Source organism: Tupaia chinensis, unplaced genomic scaffold (assembly GCF_000334495.1).
Source record: "Tupaia chinensis unplaced genomic scaffold, TupChi_1.0 Scaffold000117_2, whole genome shotgun sequence".
NCBI classification, from domain to species: Eukaryota; Metazoa; Chordata; class Mammalia; order Scandentia; family Tupaiidae; genus Tupaia; species Tupaia belangeri.
The window spans coordinates 4,001,764-4,023,896 of NW_006159583.1; the positions used below are offsets into that span (position 1 = coordinate 4,001,764).

A 22,133-nucleotide genomic window follows, 5' to 3' on the forward strand; every position below is an offset into this window, starting at 1 on the left:
TCCCTACTAATTTATACCGTTACCTCTGTAACGAATTTCCTTATATTGATCTATACCAAGTTTCTGGACTTACGATCAGGCTTATTAGTTGCTATGGTTTGGATAATGGGTTTGTCCCACAAAGATTCATGTTCTAGGATCATGGTCCCCAATGCAATGGCTTTGGGAGGTGGTAAGACCTTTAAGAGGTGAGACCTAATCCAACTGGCAGGGAGCACAGGAGGGACAAACAGAAGTAGAAATACTGTTCTCTCTTCTTCCTTCTCTCCCTCCTTCTATCTGCATATTCCTATCTTCTCCACTGCTTCTGTTAGCCATGTTGTGACCTATGTAATACCAGATGCCAGCCCCATGCCCATGAACTTTCTAGACACCAGAATTGTAAGCCAACTGAACCTAAATTATTCATATAGTTTCAGGATTTCTGTTTAGCAACACAATAATAAATATATACTAGTCTAATTATCCTTGCCATGTATAAGGCAAGTCTTCCTAACTTTGCCTATTCAAAATTATTTTAGCTATTCTTAAACACATGCTCATTTGCACAAGAACTGTAAGATGAACTGCTCCATAAAAATTCTGCATGGATTTTCACTGAAATTAAATATTTATTCAGGGAAAACTGGTATCTTTACCATGTCAAGCACTCCCGTTCATAGACAATGAACATCATTCCATTTAATCAATACTTCTTTCATATCCTTCAGTTTTTCATAACACACCCATAAAAATTTTATCTCGTTTAATTTTTCCTAAGGAACAGAATTTTTGCATTAAAAATCAGATCTTTACATGGTATTTTCTAATTGGCTATTCCTTAATTCACTTGGGTTTTGCAGTACACTTTATAAACTACAAAAAATAATTTCGATTTCTTCTTCCCCATATCTATACTCATTTATTACCTTTCTTGTCATATCACATTGACAAAGAGCCACATAATAAGCCCAGCTGGGTGGCACGATGGTAGCAAACTGAACTGCAGTACTGGATGCCATGTGACTGTGAATTTGGATCTCTGAGTGAGCTTAAAAAGCTAAAAAGCCAGACACAGGTGCCCAAAATCCTAAGGAGTCAGATGGAGGATTGAAAGAGAGGATCATAGCATGACAAGACCCTATGAAGGGTGCATCCATCTCTCTCTCTCTCTCCCCCTTCTCTCAGGCACATGTCCTCTATCATAAATATTTTTTAAAAAAATAACCCTATAAACAACCACAAGCAACGATTTTTTTTCTTGACTGTAAGAATACTGTTAGGTCTGGCACAGGCATCAGGTAAACCAAGGTGGGCGCAGACAAGTACATCCAGGAGCTGTGGCAGAAGCAGCAGTCCAACGTGATGCGCTTTCTCCTGCGGGTCCGTTGCTGGGGGTACGGCGTGGAGGCCGCAAACGCCCAGTCCCCAAAGGTGCAACCTATGGCAAGCCTGTCCATCATGGTGTTAACCAACTCAAGTGTGCTCAAAGCCTCCAGTCTGTTGCAGAAGAGCAAGGAGGACACCACTGTTGGGTTCAGAGTCCTGAATTTTTACCGGGTGGGTGAAGATTCCACATACAAGTTCTTTGAGGTTATCCTCATTGATCCATTCCATAAAACTATCAGAAGAAACCCTGACACCCAGTGGATTACCAAACCAGTCCACAAGCACAGGGAGATGCATGGGCTGACATCCGCAGGCCACAAGAGCCGAGGCCTTGGAAAGGGCCACAAGTTCCAACACGCTATTGGTGGCTCTAGCCTGCAGCCTGGAGAAGGCGCAATACTCTCCAGCTCCACCATTACCGTTAATATAAGAAATGTTTGTAAAATTCATACCTAATAAACAATTTAGGACAGACATGTCTGAAAAAAAAGAACACTGTGTTAGTGGGACCAGGAGGTGGTATGCTGGTTAAGGCGCTGGACTCCCACATGTACAACCATGGTTTGAGTCCTGGACTTGGCGGCTTGCTATCTCACTTTCCCTCTCTCTCTGTTCAAATTAAAAAATAATAATAATACTAAAATTAAGTTAAATAATTATTACACAAAAAATATGGTGCTATTTTCATAGCAGTAATTATAATACTGAATATTATTTTGAAAGACATCATTTAGTGTCTTAGAAAAATATATTGAGGGAACCAGCTGTTAGTATAATGGCTATGTCGCTGGACTCCCACGTAGTCAACCGCAGTTTGCGTCCTGGACCCGGTGGCTTAAAACTCACGCTGGGCGCGTGTGCGTGCGTGCCCAAGATCCTGAGAGGAGAATGGAGGAGAAGGGATTGTGGCGTGACCATCCCCCCTGGGGGGGTGATTTCTCGTTTTCTGTCTCTATGTCTCTCTCTGTCTGGCGAACGCACATGCCCTATAACGAAAACCTCTCCAAAAAAAAAAGAAAAATATATTGAAATCCTAATTAGTTGACTTTATCATAAATAAATATTAGAATTTCATAAAATGTCTTATCTAGAAAAATAATTATGTTTTCCTTTAAGTTCACATTATCATAAATTCTATTAATGGAGAAAGAAATGGCTTATTAGTCCTTCATTCCTAAAATGAATTGTACCTGGATATAATAGACTTTGTTTTTTCTTTTCTTTCTTTGTTTTTTTTTGGGGGGGGTTTGTTTTTTTTTTTTTTTGGAGAGGTTTTTGCTATAGGGCACGTGCACTCGCCAGAAAGACAGAGACAGAGAGATAGAAAGCAAGAAATCACACCGCCCCCCCAGGGGGGATGGCCACGCTGCAATCCCTTCTCCTCCATCCTCCTCTCGGGATCTTGGGCACGCACACACACACACCCGGCGTGAGTTTAAGCCGCCGGGTCCAGGAATCAAAACACAGTCGACTACATGGGAGTCCAGCGACATATCCATTACGCTAACTGCTGGTCCCTAGACTTTCCTTTTGCTGTTTCACTGGACCCTTACATATGTTTATGGGTGATATTATCCTACATTTTTCTTTTATTTTGTTCATTGCCGTTATTCGTTATCATCATTAAGTTAGCTTTGAAAATAAGACAAATGCTTCAATGTATTTCTACTTTCTGGAATAGTACGGCAGTTTTCTTCTCCGTGATAGCATGAAAACACTTTCCCAGAATTTAGGTCCAGCTACTCATATTTTCAATATTTCCATGATTATTACTTTCCAAGATTTTCTATTTTTTCTGGAAGAAAATACTTTCCTAGGAATGTTCCTATTTTATTAGTATTTTCCAAATTATTTTCATAAATGTGTGTGTGTATATATATATACATACGTGTGTACGTGTGTATACCCTTCCACACACACACACATATTTATATTGTTTTCTAAGGTTGTCATTTTTTTACTTATTATTTTTTCCCTAGATAAAACAGTAAAAGGGTTAGCCCTTATTTGTAACAACTCATCCACCACACTCCAAGAGAATTAGATCTTTTTTTTTTTTAGGTTTTGCTACAGGGCACATGCGTTCACCAGACAGAAACAGAAACAGAATGAGAGACAAAGGGAAAGTGAGAAATCACCCCCCAGGGAATGGCCAAATCATAATCCTTTTCCTCTGTTCACCTTTTGGGGTTTGGGGCACAGATGCACATATGCCTGGCATGTTTTTCAAGCCACTGGGTCCTGGCTCGAACCACTGAGACAGCCATGTGGGATCCAGCCACCATAACCTCTGTGTCACCTGCTGGTCCCATCTTTCCATTTTGATTTATTTTTATTTAAGTTTTTTTTATATCTTTTTTTTTTAAGAGAGATTTTTGCTATAGAGCACATGTGCTTGCCAGAGAGAAAGAGAGAGAAAAAATGAAAAATCACCCCCCAGGGAGTATGGCCATGTTGCAACTTCTTCTCCTCTATTCTCCTCTCAAGATTTTGGGCACTCATGCACAAGTGACCAGCATGAGTTTTAAGCTGCCAGGTCTGGAACTCAAACTACAATCAACCACATGGGAGTCCAGCAACATAACCATTAAACTATATGCTAGTCCCTTTTTTATATCATTAACTCCCTCTTCCTTATTCAGTTTATTCTTGTTTTCTTTTTCTATTATCTTAAATGGGATACTTACTTCATTTTCTTTATTTTATTTTCATTTAATGTGATAGTTATTTAAATCTAAATGTCTGATTCTAGCTTTTGGAACTTCTCTCCTTTGATATGTAGTATTCTCATTGTTACTATCTCCTCAATAGTCTGGAATTCTAGCTTTTGTATTCTTCTGGACCCAAATCGGTTTCCTCTCCCTGTCTATTGCTTACATACACACCAAGATGCTCTTCTTACTGGATCATTCATGCTTGAATAAAACGACAGTGAAAAGAGCAATGGATTGGGGCTGGTCCTATCACACAACAGTTAGATTCTTCACAGAAGCCAAATCCCACATGGATGACCAGCATTTGAGATCCAGCCCAAAAGCCATGAGAAAAAACACTCAAGGCACAGACACAAGTGCCCAAGATCCTAATGGGTAAAGAATAGGAGGGAAAAGGATTGCAAAATGAGCAAGACCCATTAGACGGTGTGTTCTTTCTGCCCTGCTCTCAACTCCATACATACACATGTGCCCTTTGGCATTAAAAAGGGAAAACAGACTTTTGTATTGAGAAATTATTACAATGAAAGAAAAGACCAACAGATTGGTTTTCCATGCTAATATCTATAGTTTATTTGGTGACAGATGCCAATCAACAGTTTTAACTCACTCTTTAGACAGATTCAACCAGCCAATCACTGAAGCTTATAATCAAAACTGATCAGTTTTCTAGCGGGGTTTCCCATGAGTCTCTAGCTCTTCAGCACTCACCGTGCTGATCATGCCCTTGGAACAGTTTGTAAGCTCCCTCAGACCTCTCTTTCTCATCATTTCTTGAGAGTTTAGTGCTGTGATCTCTCCATTAAACAAAACAAAACAAAACAAACAAAAAACAACAACAAAAAATAACCTCTCCCAGGGCCAGCAGGTGGCGTGGTGGTTGAGGGTGCTGGATTCACACATGGCCGACTATGATTTGAGTCCTGGACCTGGTTGCTTGCTTTCTCACTCTCTCGCTCTCGCTCTGTCCCTCTCTGGTCAAATTTAAATAAATAAAATTATTATTATTATTTTGTTTTTATTCTGGAGAGCTTTTTGCTAGTGGGCACATGAGCTCGCCAGAAAGACAGAGAAAGACAGAGAGACAGAAAGCGAGAAATCACCCCCCAGGGGATGGCCACACCACAATCCCATCTCCTCCATCCATCTCCCAAGATCTTGGTCAGGCACACACACACACCTGGCATGAGTTTAAGCCACCAGGTCCAGGACTCGAACTGCGATCGACTATATGGGAGTCCAGCGACATAGCTATTATGCCAACTGCTGGGCACAGTAAATAAAATAAGTCTTAAAAAAAAAAAACAACTCTCCCAAAAGAATATGATTGCAACATCATTTCAAGATTTCAGGACTTCCTACATCATAACACATACTGGTGGTTCTAAGTACGTATTACAAGGTATAGCAAGTTAGAATTAATGAGAAACTTTTTTTTTTTTTGAGAGGTTTTCGCTATAGGGCGCGTGCGCTCGCCAGACAGACAGAGAGAGACAGAGAGACAGAAAGCGAGAAATCACCCCCCAGGGGGGATGGTCACGCCGCAATCCCTTCTCCTCCATTCTCCTCTCGGGATCTTGGGCACGCACGCACACGCGCCCGGCGTGAGATTTAAGCCACCGGGTCCGAGACGCGAACCGCGGTCGACTACGTGGGAGTCCAGCGACATAGCCATTACGCTAACTGCTGGTTCCCAAAGAAACATTTAAAAACTGTACAAAAACTCAACAAACCATACTCCAATATCCTTTTCAAAAAATAAATAAATAAATAAAAAGGAAGAAAGAAAAAAAACAACCCTCAGGAAAGAGGGAATCCTCTTTTACCAGGTGATAATAGTAAAGCACAAGTTAATGCCTCAAGAGAACACCTTCGAAGCACCGCATACCACACACACCACACCATAACACATACTTTATGCTATTTCCTATAGATAATTCCCTATCAGCTTTACATTCAGCTATACATTCTTCATAACGTTTTTCATCGAAGGGAACAATCTTCCAATTGCTTTATGCTGAGTAATAAACTACTAACATGCTTGAGTTCAAATCTTGGCTCGTTCATCTGCTGTGCAAGTGAGTTAATCACCTTGCCTAAGTTTCCTTATCTATAAAGGAAAGTAACTGACAGCACCTGTCATAGGTTGAGTATGGGGTTTCAAAGAAGTAAACATTCTAGGTACATTACAGTGCCTGGGAAGCAATTTGTGTTAGCTGCCATTATAAGAGCAGTGTAATCACCATCATCTACTGTTCCTAGGGGGTATGTCCCTCCTAATGATAAATAATATCACTGAATATAAACCTTATAAAATTATTTTTAAAGGGACCAGCAGATGGCATAATAGTTACATCGCTGGACTCCCGAGTACTCGACCACATTTCAAGTCCTAGATCCAGAGTCTTAAGACTCATGTGGGGCACGTGTGAGTGTGTGTGACCAATGCTAAGAGGAGAATGAAGGAGAAGAGACTGCAGTGTGGTCATCCCCCTGGTGGGGTGATTTCTCACTTTCTGTCTCTGTCTCCCTTTGCTTCTCAAGTGAGTACATGTGCCCTATAACAAAAATCCCTCCAAAAAATCTTCTTTTTAAAAATGTAACCCTGGGCCCACCCTCAAGTACACTTACTAGCACAGTAAACTGTAGTTCTAGAAGCCAGGCGAACCATGGGTTTACAAATGGAGGGAAAACACACAGAATGCACACTAACCTGAGATCCTAAGAAGATGGAGGTCTGGGGAAGAAGACTGCAGTGTGACAAGACCCTGTTCCAGGTGTCTCTTTCTCTGTGTGCAGGCTCACACACTCCCTCTCACGAATAACATAAATAAACTACAGGAGGTTATTTAAAAGCCAAGCAATTGGGCCAAACAGTGACATGGTGGTTAAGGTGGCGGGATCCCACCGCATGGCCAATTTCCTGGACCAGGGATTTGAAAAACACACTGGGCGTGTATGCCCAAAATCTCAAGAGGAAAATAGAGAAGGGACTGCAGCATGGCCATGCCCCTGGGGGTATAACAAGTTAGAATTAATATGTGCTTGCTGGGGAAACAAGCACATCTCTCTCTCTCTCTCTCTCTCTGGTGAGCACACACATCCTACAGAAAAACTAAAATAAGAAGAAGAGTGCTAAATCTTAAGCATTTTAAAAAGAAATGAAGATGTACAACCTGGAGACTATTTCAGATACAAAGTTTCATGTAAAAAGAATGAATAATAAAAGAATGGCAAATGCAAACTTTCCATATTAATAAATGATATGTTGCTATTTTAATATTGATATGTAATTACTAAGTTATAAATCAAATACTTAAAGATCTTTTTTTTAACTATTTTATTTTAACTTAATTTATTATTATTGTTATTTTCAGTTTGATCATACAGACACAGAGAGAGAGGGAAAGTGAGAAAGCAAGCCACCAGATTCAGGACTTGAACCACGGTTGGCCATGTGGGAGTCCAGCACCTTTAACCACCACGCCACCTGCCGGCCCCTAAAGATCTTAATATATCATCTATTACCTAAATAATATATAGAGTCACAGTGACTCAAACATCTCAAAGATGTATCTTTCCTCTGTTGTCTTTCACCTTTCCTCCAAAATTAGTTCCATCTAATCTTTTTTTTTTTTTAAGTTAGGTTTTTGCTATAAGACACATATACTCACCCAAAAGGCAGAGAGAGACAGAGAGACAGAAAGGGAGAAATCACCCCCAAGGGGGGATGGCCACACAGCAATCCTTTCTCCTCCATTCTTCTCTCAGGATCTTGGGCATGCACACACACGTGCCTGGCATGAGTTTAAGCCACCAGGTCTAGGACTCGAACCGTGGTGAACTACGTGGGAGACCAGCGATGTAACCATTATATCATTTGTTGGTCTGTCCAGCTAATCTTTAGTAAGCCAAAGTTTTGGTAGGTACAAACACAAACTTCCCTTTCCCGAGAACAAAGTGGCATTTTTGTATACAAGGGTCTATTTAATTTTTTTCATATTAAGTAAACCTTTGCAAAAACACATACTGGCGAAAACTGTCAAGTTCATAGGTGGTAGCTAGCCATTCTTATTTCACTTATTCAGGACCTGTTTACTGAACACTCCCTATGATTCAGGCACTGGACTCAGCTCTAAGGAAAAAGGAGAAAAGACAAAGCCTCTCTGGTCTCTGTGAGAGATGAACATGGACGCACGTAACCATAAAGCTATGCGTCTACATTGGAGGCAGACTCACAGAGGAAGGAGAGGACAACTGCTGTGGAGGCACAGCCAGGCCAAGGCGAATCACCAGGGCAAACATTTTCTAACTAACTTTCACATCAGTAGAAGCTGAAAACAGGCAGAGTGAGTAACAGATATAAAAGTCCAACCTATGAAACAATATGGCGTATTCGAGAGGAAAACTGAGTAGTTCAGTGTCACTAAAATGTAAGTTTACAGTTGAGATTGTTAAGAAATGATGGCGCAGAGCTACCAGGAGGGAGGGATGCTCATTTAAAAAGCTCTCGTATCCAAGCCAAGGAAAAGGTTATGACACTTCTAAATCTCCCAGCCTCATCCTAGGCATATCCATCCCAGTGCAAGCAGTCTGTAGATGTTGAATAAGCAAGACCACAAGCCAAAGTGCCCAAATCAACTATGAGAGCTATTCATTAGCACATAACTATTTATGCGTTAACAATTAAATTCCCTGCCCAAACTGAGAGCTGTCAGTTGAGGGCAGGGACCACCATGTCCTACTAAAGTTAAATCCCCACAGTCTACTGCCGCAATTCCTTTAACCAATGTCAAGCACCTCTGACGCACTAGGTATTACGGACACAAGCTCTGGGCACTCAGTTATACTAGCACGTTCCAACTAATCTCAGGGCCTCTTTGAGCAACCTATATTTAAGATGGTACCTAAGGATGAGAAAAGACCAGCTCATAGGATTTTCCGTTCCTACCCTCTATTATCGTTGGTTGATATTTAACATTAAATAACCTCCTGCTTAATATATATTTTATTGGGACCAGCAGATGGCGTAATGGTTATGCCACTGGACTCCCACACGGCTGTTTGTGGTTTGAGTCCCAGACGGTGGCATGAAACTCACACCAGGTGCATATGCACATGTGCCCAAAAACCTGAGGAGAGAATGAAGAATGGATTGTGGCGTAACTGTTCCCCCTGGGGGTGATTTCTCGCTTTCTGTCTCCCTGTCTCTCTGGTGAGTGCACACGCCCTATTGCTAAAACTTTTCTTAAGTGTGTGTGTGTATATATATATATATGTATATATATATATGTATATTTTAAAATTTGGATTCAAAGCCATCCTTTCTAATTCCCTTTAGTCTCCTAAGAATAGTCTCCTTCCTCAATATTCTTCATTCTCTACAGGTATCATTCCAAAAGTGAATCCAGTCCACTTCTCTAATGGAGACCTCATTCTACTTCGCTCATCTCAAATTTCTTTCTTTAAGCCATATGCTGCCATGCAGCAATGAAGAGAGTGAGCTCAGCAGTCAGACTCCTGCAAGTCCCAAGTCTGCCCTTGGTAACTGTGTGATATTAGTGCCTCTCCAAGCCTATCTTCCCTCCTATACTACAGGAATAAAGGCATCCAAATCTTAATTTGTTTTGAAGATTAAATGAGATACTGTATAAAAACTTACTTAGCAGGGCCAGCAGGTGGCATGGCTGGACTCCCACATGGTTGACTGTGGTCTGCGTCCCCAACCTGGCAGGCTGCTTCTAATTCCCTTTAGTCTCCTAAGAATAGTCTCCTTCCTCAATATTCTTCATTCTCTACAGGTATCATTCCAAAAGTGAATCCAGTCCACTTCTCTAATGGAGACCTCATTCTACTTCGCTCATCTCAAATTTCTTTCTTTAAGCCATATGCTGCCATGCAGCAATGAAGAGAGTGAGCTCAGCAGTCAGACTCCTGCAAGTCCCAAGTCTGCCCTTGGTAACTGTGTGATATTAGTGCCTCTCCAAGCCTATCTTCCCTCCTATACTACAGGAATAAAGGCATCCAAATCTTAATTTGTTTTGAAGATTAAATGAGATACTGTATAAAAAGTTACTTAGCAGGGCCAGCAGGTGGCATGGCTGGACTCCCACATGGTTGACTGTGGTCTGCGTCCCCAACCTGGCAGGCTGCTTTCTCATTCTCTCTCTCTCTCTCTCTCTCTGTGTGTGTCTCTCTCTCATCTCTGGTGAGCACATGTGCCCTAGAGCAAATTAAAAATAAAAATAATAAAACTCATTTTCCTAAAAGTTACTTAGCATAACACCAAATAATGTTAGCTATTTTTATTATTAATTACCAAACCCTCATAAGGAGCTTAAGGTACAAATTATTACCTTTTTTATGGATTTACTGTAAAGATGCTTTGAAAAAAGTAACAGACTTATTCAATATCAGACAGCCATATTTTTCCTTTTGTTTTGTTCTTATTTTCTTTTCATTTTTAAAAAATTTTTGCGATAGGCCATATGTGCTCACCAGAAAGACAGAGAGGGAACTAGAGAAATCACTCCCCAGAGGATGGCCATGCTACAATCATTCTCCTCCACTCTTCTCTCAACATTTTGAGAACATGTGCACCCTGCGTGTTTTTCAAGCTGCCGGGCCCAGGACTCAAAACACACAGCCATAGGAACCAGCAGTTAGTGTAATGGCTATGTCGCTGGACTCCCATGTAGTCGACCGTGGTTCGCGTCCCAGACCCGGTGGCTTAAATCTCACGCCGGGCACATGTGCATGCATGCCCAAGATTCCGAGAGGAGAATGGAGGAGAAGGGATTGTGGCGTGACCATCCTTCCTGGGGGGTGATTTCTCGCCTTCTGTCTCTATGTCTCTCTCTGTCTGGCGAGCGCAAGTGCCCTATAGCAAAAACCTCTCAAAAAAAAAAAAACACACACACACACACACACACACACACACAGCCATGTAGGATCCAGTGTCATAACCATCATACCACCTGCTGGCCTCAGATTCTAATGTGAATCACCCAAATGTACAGTCCTGCCTTGATTAATAAACAAAGTCACAATATCAACCACTGGCTTATAATCATCTATACGTGGGTGAGCTAGTGTGACTGTAGAAAACAATCACTTTCCACAAACTTGTCTCCCCCTTGAACTTTCACTCCACAGTTGCCTCTGACTCCCTCCTCTCACTCACATTGGTCTTCACTAGTTTATCATCTATTTCCTGCAAAGGTTGGTAGATCCATGCCTTTTTCTTCATTCCCATAGCAAACCTGCCACTCCAAGCCCCCTAATATAGAAATGCTACACAAAAGCAGCAAGACAAGCTCAGAGCCAGTGATTCACCCTCTAAGGCAGCCTCTTGGTGTATGTACCCGCCAGCTTTCTTAGTTTTCTTTCTTTTCTTATGTCAAATTACACACACTACACAGGAGCAAAAGGACACCTATATTTAAGATTATCATTTAAGAGTACAGGAAAATCAGCACAAAGTGGGCCAAGGCAAAGCTATACAAAATCATCTAAAAATATCAATCAGTTCCCAGGTCACTAAGTCTTGAGGTAGTATAATTAAAATGTAAATAGCTTAAGAAAAATTCTTCAATCTTAATAGCAGCCAGCAATGAGAACACAGAAAAAAGAAATGCAGGAGATGTGATCAGACTGACCCACAGCAAAAAAGGCTTTATTGTGATGATGGATGAGGACAGGAACTAGGTTCACTTTTCTGAAACTGTTTGAGTAAGAAAAAGCACCTGCCCCAGGAACAGACAGATAACGGATATAAAGACTAACAACTGATTGCTTATAAGCCTTTTCCTATCATTATCACCAACCTTCCAGTCTGATTCCATGCCCACAACTCACCATCTGACAATGTGTCACATGGCCAATAAGCAGAACTAGACAGGATGGTGTGCATACCTATTCCTCTTGCCAATTATATTTCTCACTATAAGCTAATAGACATTCTGAATGTAGACTCTTACATCTCCCTAAAGGTTCATTATTTCTGTATTTGGGGAAGCTAGAATGGGATGATTCAGCTTTCCCAAGCCCCATTAATAAAAGAGCCAGACAAGACTGAATTTGTGTCTCTAAGACAGAAGTCAAACTCTAAGCTAGAGTGAAGGTAACAAGGTAAATGTCACTCCATGAGGATGCTACTGCACATCAACAAACCATCACCTGGTGTACACCACTAACTCGGGCTTCTCACATGGACCATCTGGACATCTCTGCAAGTCCTGCTCATCTTGTTTAAATGCTACTTTAACCTTGCCATAACCTAGGAGCTACAGTGGACCTCTACGCCTTTCAGGTGAAATTTTAACTTCCCTAGTTTGTACAGAAGGTCCTCTTACTTAGTGCTCCCAGTTCTGGCCCTGACCACCCATCTCATTGGTGGCACTGGCTCTCTTCATGAACTTTCCCTCCATTCTTCTCTTCCCAGCCTTTTTCAGTCTAATTCATCAATTCTTCCCAAACTTCTTCACTTACTATAGATTCCTTTAGTACTTCAATGATACATATTACTTGTCTTAAAATCATTGTATAGGTGTCTTATAGATAAAAAGGTTTAGCTAATCTGTCTAACTCAATAAATAAGCTCAGGTATAAGAATTATTGAGACGTCTGGGACCAGCGGTTGGCATAATGGCCATGTCACTGGACTCCCATGTAGTCAACGGTGGTTCGGGTACCAGTCCCGGTGGCTTAAAACTCACGCCAGGCGCGTGTGCGTGCGTGCCCAAGATCCCAAGAGGAGAATGGAGGAGAAGGGATTGCGGCGTGACCATCCCCCCTGGGGGGTGATTTCTCGCTTTCTGTCTCTATGTCTCTCTCTGTCTGTCTGGCGAGCGCATGCGCCCTACAGTGAAAATCTCTCCAAAAAAAAAAAAAAAGAAAAAAAAATTTAATCTTCAGGTCAACAGGTAGTGTAGAGGTCAAGGCACTGGATCCTCATGGCCAACAGCGCAGTTAAGAATGCTGGACCTAGTGGCTTAAAAATTATGCTGGGTGTGTGCACATGCCCAAAGACCTGAAAGGAAACAAAGACAAGGGACTGTGGCATGGTCAGCCCGCTGCAGGGTGTGCTTTCTCACTTTCTCTCTCTCGGTCTCTCTCTCTCTCTTTCTCTATCAAGTATACAAGCCATATAGCAAAAACAAGTTAATTTTCTATCTATATCGAAGTCGGGTTTAATGCTTTGCTTCCTTATCTTTCTGCAAGCCTGAACCATTAAACGTAATTGATTCACTTAAATTGGAAACATACTTAGTCATAACAGCAAGACCAACAATTCAAACTCACACCTAACTGTGTATCACCCACATCCAAAGTATGTTAATTAATGTAACGAAAGCTGACAAGGCAAATAAGCTTCCTGTCCACAGGACCAGGCCCCAACAAAGCTGTGATAGCTCTCCCTGGAACACAACAGGCGGTCTCAGGGGGCCGTTGCCTAGGAAGTCAAACAATTACCCATTACCTTACAAACCTGCAGAGACCTCAATGTTTGCCAAAAAGATACAAGGCCAATGATGCATACAGCCAACAAGTAATAGAGCCTCCATGGGCCAAATGTCACAGCAGCAAAACTGGCATCAATCAATCGCCCTGAAACATCGATATGGACATTAAATCAGTAAAAACTTCTTTGTGTGGTAAAAGTGTTTATCCCAATGTGTGCTGCAAGACAACACTTAAAGAGAGCAGCTTATATATCTTTTTCAAATACAAGAAAATCTATGGAGACCTTAAATCTCGATTCAATTGCCATGCCCTAGTGTGATCAACCATTCCCATATCACAATAGGAAAGCCTTTAAAGCAACCGTGATCAATTTTCATTGTAATAGTTTATGAATGTTGTATGTGCATGAAATTTCCTAGGTAAGTATGCTAAAACCAGTAATGACTAAAGATAGCCCCCAAATTGAGAAAATGTCCATTTATTAAGCCAAAAAAATCATTTTTTGTTCATTCAACACAGAAAGCATTGAGTGTAAGCTAAGCAATAGAAATTTCCTGAAAGTTTCAAAAAGCATTGTGTAAAAGTTATTTATCATCTTTCCTTGAGTAGTCTCACACTATCCCAGGCAGTTCAGCTTTCTACTGATTACCAATTCTAAATAGTTTATTCAAAATTGCCAAGACCTGAAATATTTCCAAGGAAGGCAAAGAGGAAATTTTGCATCATAACTTATAAGTGCCTAGGCAACATTCAAATATCCAAGAGACAGTATACTTATTTGTTGGCTGCCAAGATAATTTCATAAATTCTAATCGAAAAACTGATACCAATAAACAAAAGTCAACATTTCAATATGCTTTTTTTTTTTAGTTTTTGTTTTTTGCTGTGGGGCATATGCACTCACCAGAGAGAGATCCCAGGTGGGGAGAGGGTGGGGAAGATGATAAATCCTCCCCCTCAAGGGGGATGGTCACACCATAGTCCCTTCTCCTCCACTCTCCTCTGAGGATTTGGGGCACGTATGCACATACACCTGACATGATTCTCAAGCCACCATATCTGGGACTCAAACCACAAAGCTGGCCATGTGATATCCAGCACCTTAACCTCCACACTACCTGCTGGCCCCCAACATGTTCTAAAATTATATATCTGAGTTTAAAAATTAGCAGTCAGAATTCATAAAGTAGATTTGTCCCCCATTACTGTTATGAACAAATACTAACATTACCAATCATTTTAGAATGATATCAGGATTACTGACATCTATTCTAAAAACTAATATTCACTTTAAAATACTATCTCTGGAGAAGGCAAAGCAGTCACTAAGCCCTAAGAAAGTATATGCCAAACACATGTTTCATGACAAGGGCACAAAACAGTTTTCTGCTCTGTGTAGAGAACTCATTTTCCCCTTCTGAGACTATCCGTCATGTGCTGTCCCTGAGTGTGACAATTTTGCTCTCCAGAGAATAAAGCAATGAAGTAAAAGTATCCCAATCTGATGCTCAAAACATACTAGACTACATAAAAATTTGAGCCTACCCTTTTATTCTAAAATGAAAATTTGGGGGACCAGAAAATGGCACAATAGTTAGGTCGCTGGACTCCCACGTAGTAAGTTGTGGTTCGAGTCCCAGATCTAGCAGCTTAATACTCATACCAGGTGCATGTGCGTGTATACCCAAGATTCCACAAGGAGTATGGAGTGGAAGAGACTACAGCATGGCCTTCCATCAAGGGGGGAGGGGTATTTCTTGCTTTCTGTCTCTCTGGCAAGCACATGTACCCTATGGCAAAAATCTCTCTTAAAAAAAAAAGATTTTTTTAAATTATATATGTATGATCACGTCATTAAATCTGACTCTGAACTTTGAACGCTAAAATATTATATTGTCTTGGTAACACATCTCTCAGTGCAGTAACCCTCACACAGAACTTTTGTCTCCATAATTACAATTAAACAAGGTCATGCAGTCTCTAAATCACACACCAAATTATCTAAAAATATGTTAAATGATGTCAGTTTCATTGAAAGTTCTTCAGGGACATTAGCTACTGCAGATCAATACATATTGACATATATATTTTTCCCTTCATTACTAACCTCCAATCATACTTGTATTATCAGATGATTCAAATGCTATAAATAAGAATTATTTAAAGCAATATTTCTCACTCTGAAATAATCTGACCTTGCCATGTCTTCATTCCTTATACCCCTAGTTTTCCATGCTTACTATAAAACTCATATATTTGTGAATTGCCACATTACTGAGGGTATACCATAATGACTACTCAACTCAGGTGGAGAGGGCAGATTTTACAAAAGTGGATAAATATGGAAGATTAGCTGCTACGTGAAGCTAGCTAGACAATGAAAGAGAGTCATCGTATGTCCCCACTCAATATATACTGAATGTCGCCACTCTCTGGCAGAAAATGAATGACTGGAAGGTATAAAAGCAGGGAGAGAAATAATGATACTGTAGACAGTGAGGGAAGAGGGTGGGAAGTGGGGGGTGAGAGGGAGGGAATTAAAAGGAAGAACAAAGAAGTAAAACATTTAAAGGACTCAAAATGGAAAGAAATCTATTGATTATAATGTTTATGGTAATGTCTTTGACTAGACTGATACGCAGTATATTCATGATGGGAAAATTCATTTGCTATGATGTAATGATAAATAGTGATTAAATGTGTAACATAAAAATAAAGAAATCAAAATAAAGAATTCTGCAAAGTTAACTGCAGTTCTGAGTGATCAGCTACTCTTACCTAATAGCAATGTTTCAACCTTCTCATCTTTCAATCATTATAGCTCATCAGTAATAAAAATGGAGAGAGAACATGAAAGGGGGAGAAATCGTAAAACATTTCATATCACATGGGTATTCTCCTCCCTAGTATCTCTCTCTCCTTTCCAAAATTCTGGTAAATACATACAAGACTTTGCCTCCTTATAACACCTTCCTTTAATGGGCTACAACCTGGGAAAAGCATCAAGTGAATGCCAAGGCTGTGTCTGTTTTGCTTCAAACTGAAAAGCATAACAGTTTAGTGTTTATTTTTCCAAACCCTGAAAATGTAATTCCCTACCCCACTTGAGCATTTGTGGAAAGGCGATTTTTATAAGTTTCACTAGTCAAATTCTGAAAAATCACCTGGGTAAACAGTGCATTCTTCACTGTCCTCTCAGAAGCTATTAATAAATTTAGCCCACAGTTTCATTCTATGAAAATAAGCTTTTAAAAACATGCTGAAAGAAATCGAGCTATCACAGCTCTATTTTTAAATTGCCAAGTTAATTCCAGAAATTAAACATTCATTTCCACTCACGAAACCCTGAGTGATTCACATGTCAACGAATGACTTAAGATTGCATGCATTTACTTTGGAAACTTAGAGATGCTTGTCAAATTATAAGCCAACTGCCTAAACATTCCTGTGACCTATAACTGATACCAAACTACTGAAAGTTGATCTTTAATAAGCCGCAGCTACTGGCACCACAATGCCTAAAGGTCTGAACCAAGATTTGATTGTTCTGAGCCCTTTATCCACGATGGAATCTTCAGGGGATAATTTTCATTTTGTTTTTTTCCATGCAGCATCCACCTCCCCTCACCAACACAAGGACTACCAAACTCTGATGAGGATAACAAGTAGATTACTGCCATCCACAAACGCATGCACACTCACTGCCACTCCATGGGTTGCAGTTCCTCAACTACTTGATCCAAAGCTTCAGGGCTCTACTATTGGCTGCTTCCAATCAGGACCTATACTACATGCATACAGCAACTCTACAAGAAACGACAGGCTCAGTTCCAGAAGAAAGCAAAAGCTGTGTGACCCTGTCCCCAACCACTGGCCAGTGCAGTCTGTACATAGGCCTCCCTGCTGCCTGAACCTCCTGGTCTTACCACTACCCCCAGGAATGTCGATTGTAAAGCATTTAAAAGCAACTAACTTGAGCATGTACTACATAAATTGCCTAAATTTATCAATGGCTATTATTAAAAGTATTTCTTGGCTGATTAAATGGCCAGGACTTGGCTAATAGTCTGCTGTATCTTCTTCAAAAAGCAGAAAGTTACTGACAAGTCATTTTTATGTAAGCTTTCTGTTGGATGGTAATAAGATCAAAGTAAAATATGCAGCCTTCCTGCATATTTTAGATCCTCAAATAGTAGCTCTTTAATGCACTGCATTTCTAAATAGGCAATTTCTGAAGCATTTACCTTGGTAAGTTTTCTTAATTGGAATCAAGTTCATCTGGATCATTTATATAATGACTCCACCCGCCAGGCTTATGTTGTAAAAATGCACTTGTAGTCAAACATAATTACATGTATACAACAACAGCTACTAATAAATTAAATGAGATCCTCTGCCTAGAGGTACCAAAGACTCTAATTTATTAAAAAGTTTATAGAGAATGGTACAGAATATAAATGTAGCACAATACTAAGTATGTAGTTACCTCCCAAAAAACAAAAAGGATAACATCGTTGGTGTAAGTACGCAACTCAAAAAGATTTACTGGGCAAACCCCATGGCATAGTGGTTAAGCACCATGTGTAGGGAGTTGGATCCCACATGGCCAGCCATGGTTCGAATCCTGGCCCCGGTGGCTTAAAAAACAAGCCAGGATCATGTGCATGTGTGCCCCAAATCCTGTTGGGACACAGAAATGGAGAAAAGGGGTAGTGACTCAACCAAACCCCAGTGGGTGTGTTTTCTGTTTACCCCTTTCCTATCTCTCCCTCTCTGGTGAACACGCGTGCTATCTAGCAATAAAAATTAAAAATTAAAAGCAGATATACCTAAAAGTCTAGTTAGTCTAATGAGTAGAAAAATAAGCACAATATTAAGATCAGAAAACATACCCTCCCAAAAATTTTAAATGCCATAAGTAATAACAATAGCCAAAAAAATGTCATAGAAAAAGCTGGCTAAATGCTCAAAATGACACTAGGATAATCAAATATATAGCTCCTAATTTCAACTAAGTAGGTTTTATCAATTAAAAGGTTAAAAGAATACATGGTAAATATTATAATTATCTAATGCAGAGGGAATTTTACTCACAGTAAATTAAATCCAATGTTCTAATTCAAAAATTCCCAATTTACTCATTGAGTTCTTCTGTTATATGAATTGCCACAAAAATAGAAAAGAATTCATGGGCCAGACAGTGGCCTGGTAGTTTTGTGGCTGGATTTCACATGGCCAACAGTATAGTTCAAGTCTCAGACCCAGTGGCTTGAAAAACATACTAAATACATGTGTGTGTGTGCCCAAAAAATCTCAGAAGGAGTGTGAAATAGAGGAAAAGGGATTACAGTGGGACCATGCCAAATGAGAGAGTGCTCTCTCATTTACACTATCTGTCTGTCTCTCTCTCTCTCTCTCTCTGGCATGCACATGTACCCTCTGGTAAATTTTTTTTAATAGATTGTTTTGCTATAGAGCACTTGCACTCACCAGAGAAACAGAGATAGAGAGCAAGATATCATCCCCCGCCCTGGGGGGAGGGGGAGTGGTTGGCCATACCACAATCCCTTCTCCTCCATTCCCCTCCTAGGATTTTGGGTACACACACCTGGTGTGAGTTTCAAGCCTCTGGGTCTGGGATTCAAACTGCAGTCAGCCATGTGGGAGTCCAGCACTACACCAACCACTGGCCCCCAGTCTGGCAAATAAAAATAAAAAGAAGAAGAAGAAGACAAATTCACATCATCCTAGCTAAAAATTCAACAGAATTATAAATATTTATATCCAATAGAAGTAAATCATCTAATCTGTGAATAATTAAGTTCACTCTAAAATGAACCTTCTAACCAAGGAGCTCTGATAACATTTTCTATCACGACCTTTTCTAATTCTAAACATTTACTAAAATACCCAAGTAAGAAAAAGAAAACCATTAGGAAAAAAGTTGCTATTTTAATATTAACATTGGTAAATATATCATTTTTCTCTTTAAATGCCATGAAATGATTTCTTGAAGAAGGTATAGCTACATATTACAGAGGACGCTTACTAGAAAGGTAACAGGGTATTAATGAGAAAGGAAACAAAGCATTTATTTCAACTATACAGCAAATTTCAAAATGATTTCTATTCTTAGAAAGATGGCCCTAAAATTACATTTGAAGAAAACTACTGGGCCAGCCAGTGGTGTGGTAGTTAAAGCAGCTGGATCTCACATGGTCAACTGCACAGTTCAAGTCCCAAACCTGGTGTCCTAAAAGCATGCCAGGCATGTGTGCATGTCCAAAATCCTGAGAGGAGAATAGAGGAGAAGGGACTGCAGTGTCACTATTCTCCCTGGTGGGGGGGAGATGGGGGGAGGTTCTCATTTTCCCACTCCCTCTCTCTTTTCTTCTCTGTCTCTCTCCAGTGAGCACACACACATTATGCAAACTAAAAGAAAACCACTCAAAGAAATGCTTACCAGACAAATTCAAATTCATGAACCAAGTGTAAACATCAGTTAAGATTTCTATACACTGCCATTATCAACAACCACAGAAGAGGGCAGGCTCCATCGCCTAGTGGTTAAGGGTGCTGGCCCACATCCCTGGTTTTGTTGTTGTTGTTGTTGTTGGGGGTTTTTTTGGAGAGGTTTTCGCCATAGGGCGTGTGCGCTCACCAGAAAGACAGAGAGAGACAGAGAGACAGAAAGTGAGAAATCATCCCCCTAGAGGAATGGCCACGCCGCAATCCCTGCTCCTCCATTCTCCTCTCGGGATCTTGGGTGCGCACGCACATGCACCCAGCGTGAACCTAAGTCACTGGGTCCAGGACTCGAACTGCGGCCAACCACAAAAAGAGTCCAGCGACATAGCCATTACACTAACTGCTGGTCCCATCCCTGGTTTGAATCCAAACCCCCCAACCCAACAACTTGAAAAACATACCAGGCACATGTGCATGCATGCCCAAAATACTGACAGGAGGGAGGAATGGAGAAGAGATTATGACATGACCAAGCCTCGTTGGAGGTGCTTGTTTGCTTTCTTTCTCTCTCTCTGTCTCTGTCCATGTCTCTCTCTCTGGTAAACACACACTACCACTCAAGCAATTTTTAAAAATAAAGCACAGAACATTAGGAAAGCATAATCCTTGCTAAAACGTTTTGGAATAGTGGTTTAAGAAGCTGGAGAATGATAAAAGGGTTTCATTCTTTTTTTCATCTTCTTTCATCCATAAGTACAATGACATTTATCTCTTTTCAGCTCCTGAGAATTTAAGGAGAATAAATGAAATAACTTTGGTTCCTTTGAAAACAAGTGCTACATAAGCCTTTTTTTCCTCATGATTCAAAAACTGGCTTGCACAGAAGGTTACATAAATCAATAGGCCAAAGTAAAAAATAGCAAATGGCACTATTTGGTTTACAAAGCACTTTCAGATTCATACTTCAGTGTCAAGAACCAGTAGTGGGGCAGGGTGCTCTCATGTTCAACTGCCATAGATTAAGCTCATCACTAGGTTAACATGCCCGAAGAACAGAGTCGGATCTTGAACTTTAGATACAAAACTCAGGGGGGCTTGTGGAGTTTTGTTGTTGTTGTGCTTAGTTTTGCTATAGGGTACATGCACAGAAAATGTTACTGACTGTTAAGCAACCTCAAATACAGGGAACAGTAGATGTCATAAAGGTCACATTCATTACTGGACTACATCAACTGTGGTTCTAGTCCCGGACCCAGTGGCTTAAAACACACTGGGTACAAGTGCCCAAAGTCCTGAGAGAAGAATAGAGGAGAAGGAATTGTGGTGTGGCCTCTACCACCCCCCACCTGCCCCGGAGGGGGGTGATTTCTCACTTTTTGTGTCTGTCTCTCTGTGTTTCTGTGGCGAGTGCATGTGAGTGAATGTCCCCTATAACAAAAAAAAAAAAAAAAAAAAAAATCACTCAAAGGAAAAAAAATCTTCCAATAGATACGGTAAAGCACAACATCAGCATGCCAACTTCTGGACACATTGCATGGAATAACACTGTTGCAAACTGACACTAGAGACAAGTCTTCCCAGTCAAAGGAAGGGATGGTTAATTACTGTTTCACCTCCACCAGAAACAAACTGTGAATTTCGTAACTAAGACCAGTAAACATATGGGAGGGAAGGAAAGGATAATGTAATCCAAATCATTAAAAATGTGAAATGGGAAGTAGCTAGATGGCATGGGGTTTACAGTGACTTGATCCCACATGACCAACTGAGCAGTTCAAGTCCTGGATCTGGTGACTTGAAAATAAACTAGGCATATGTGCATCTGTGCCCAAAACCCCAACGGGAGAATCGAGAAGAGACTGAAATGTGGCCACTCCCCTCTTGAAGATGCTTTCTCACTATCCCTCTTTATCTCTCTCTAGAGAGTACACCTGCCCTATAGCAAATTAAAAAATTAAATAAGTAAATTTTTAACAAGTTAGAAATGGGGCTGGCTCGCTGGCACAGGAGTAGTACACTGTTCAGAAAGAGTCAGATCACATGTGGCAACCATGGTTCAAATTCCCTGCCCAGTCACCTGAAAACACTGGACCCCTGTGAGTGCTGAAGACCCTGCAG

General features: G+C 40.6%; 1 protein-coding gene and 1 pseudogene across 1 annotated transcript in view; one reads left to right on the forward strand and one right to left on the reverse strand.

The window, feature by feature from the left end:
* The window catches only part of LOC114007059 (60S ribosomal protein L15-like), a 9,836-nt pseudogene extending 7,970 nt beyond the window's left edge, over positions 1 to 1,866 (forward strand).
* The window catches only part of EPB41L2 (erythrocyte membrane protein band 4.1 like 2), a 253,789-nt gene that overhangs the window by 191,934 nt on the left and 39,722 nt on the right, over positions 1 to 22,133 (reverse strand). The window lies entirely within an intron of this gene.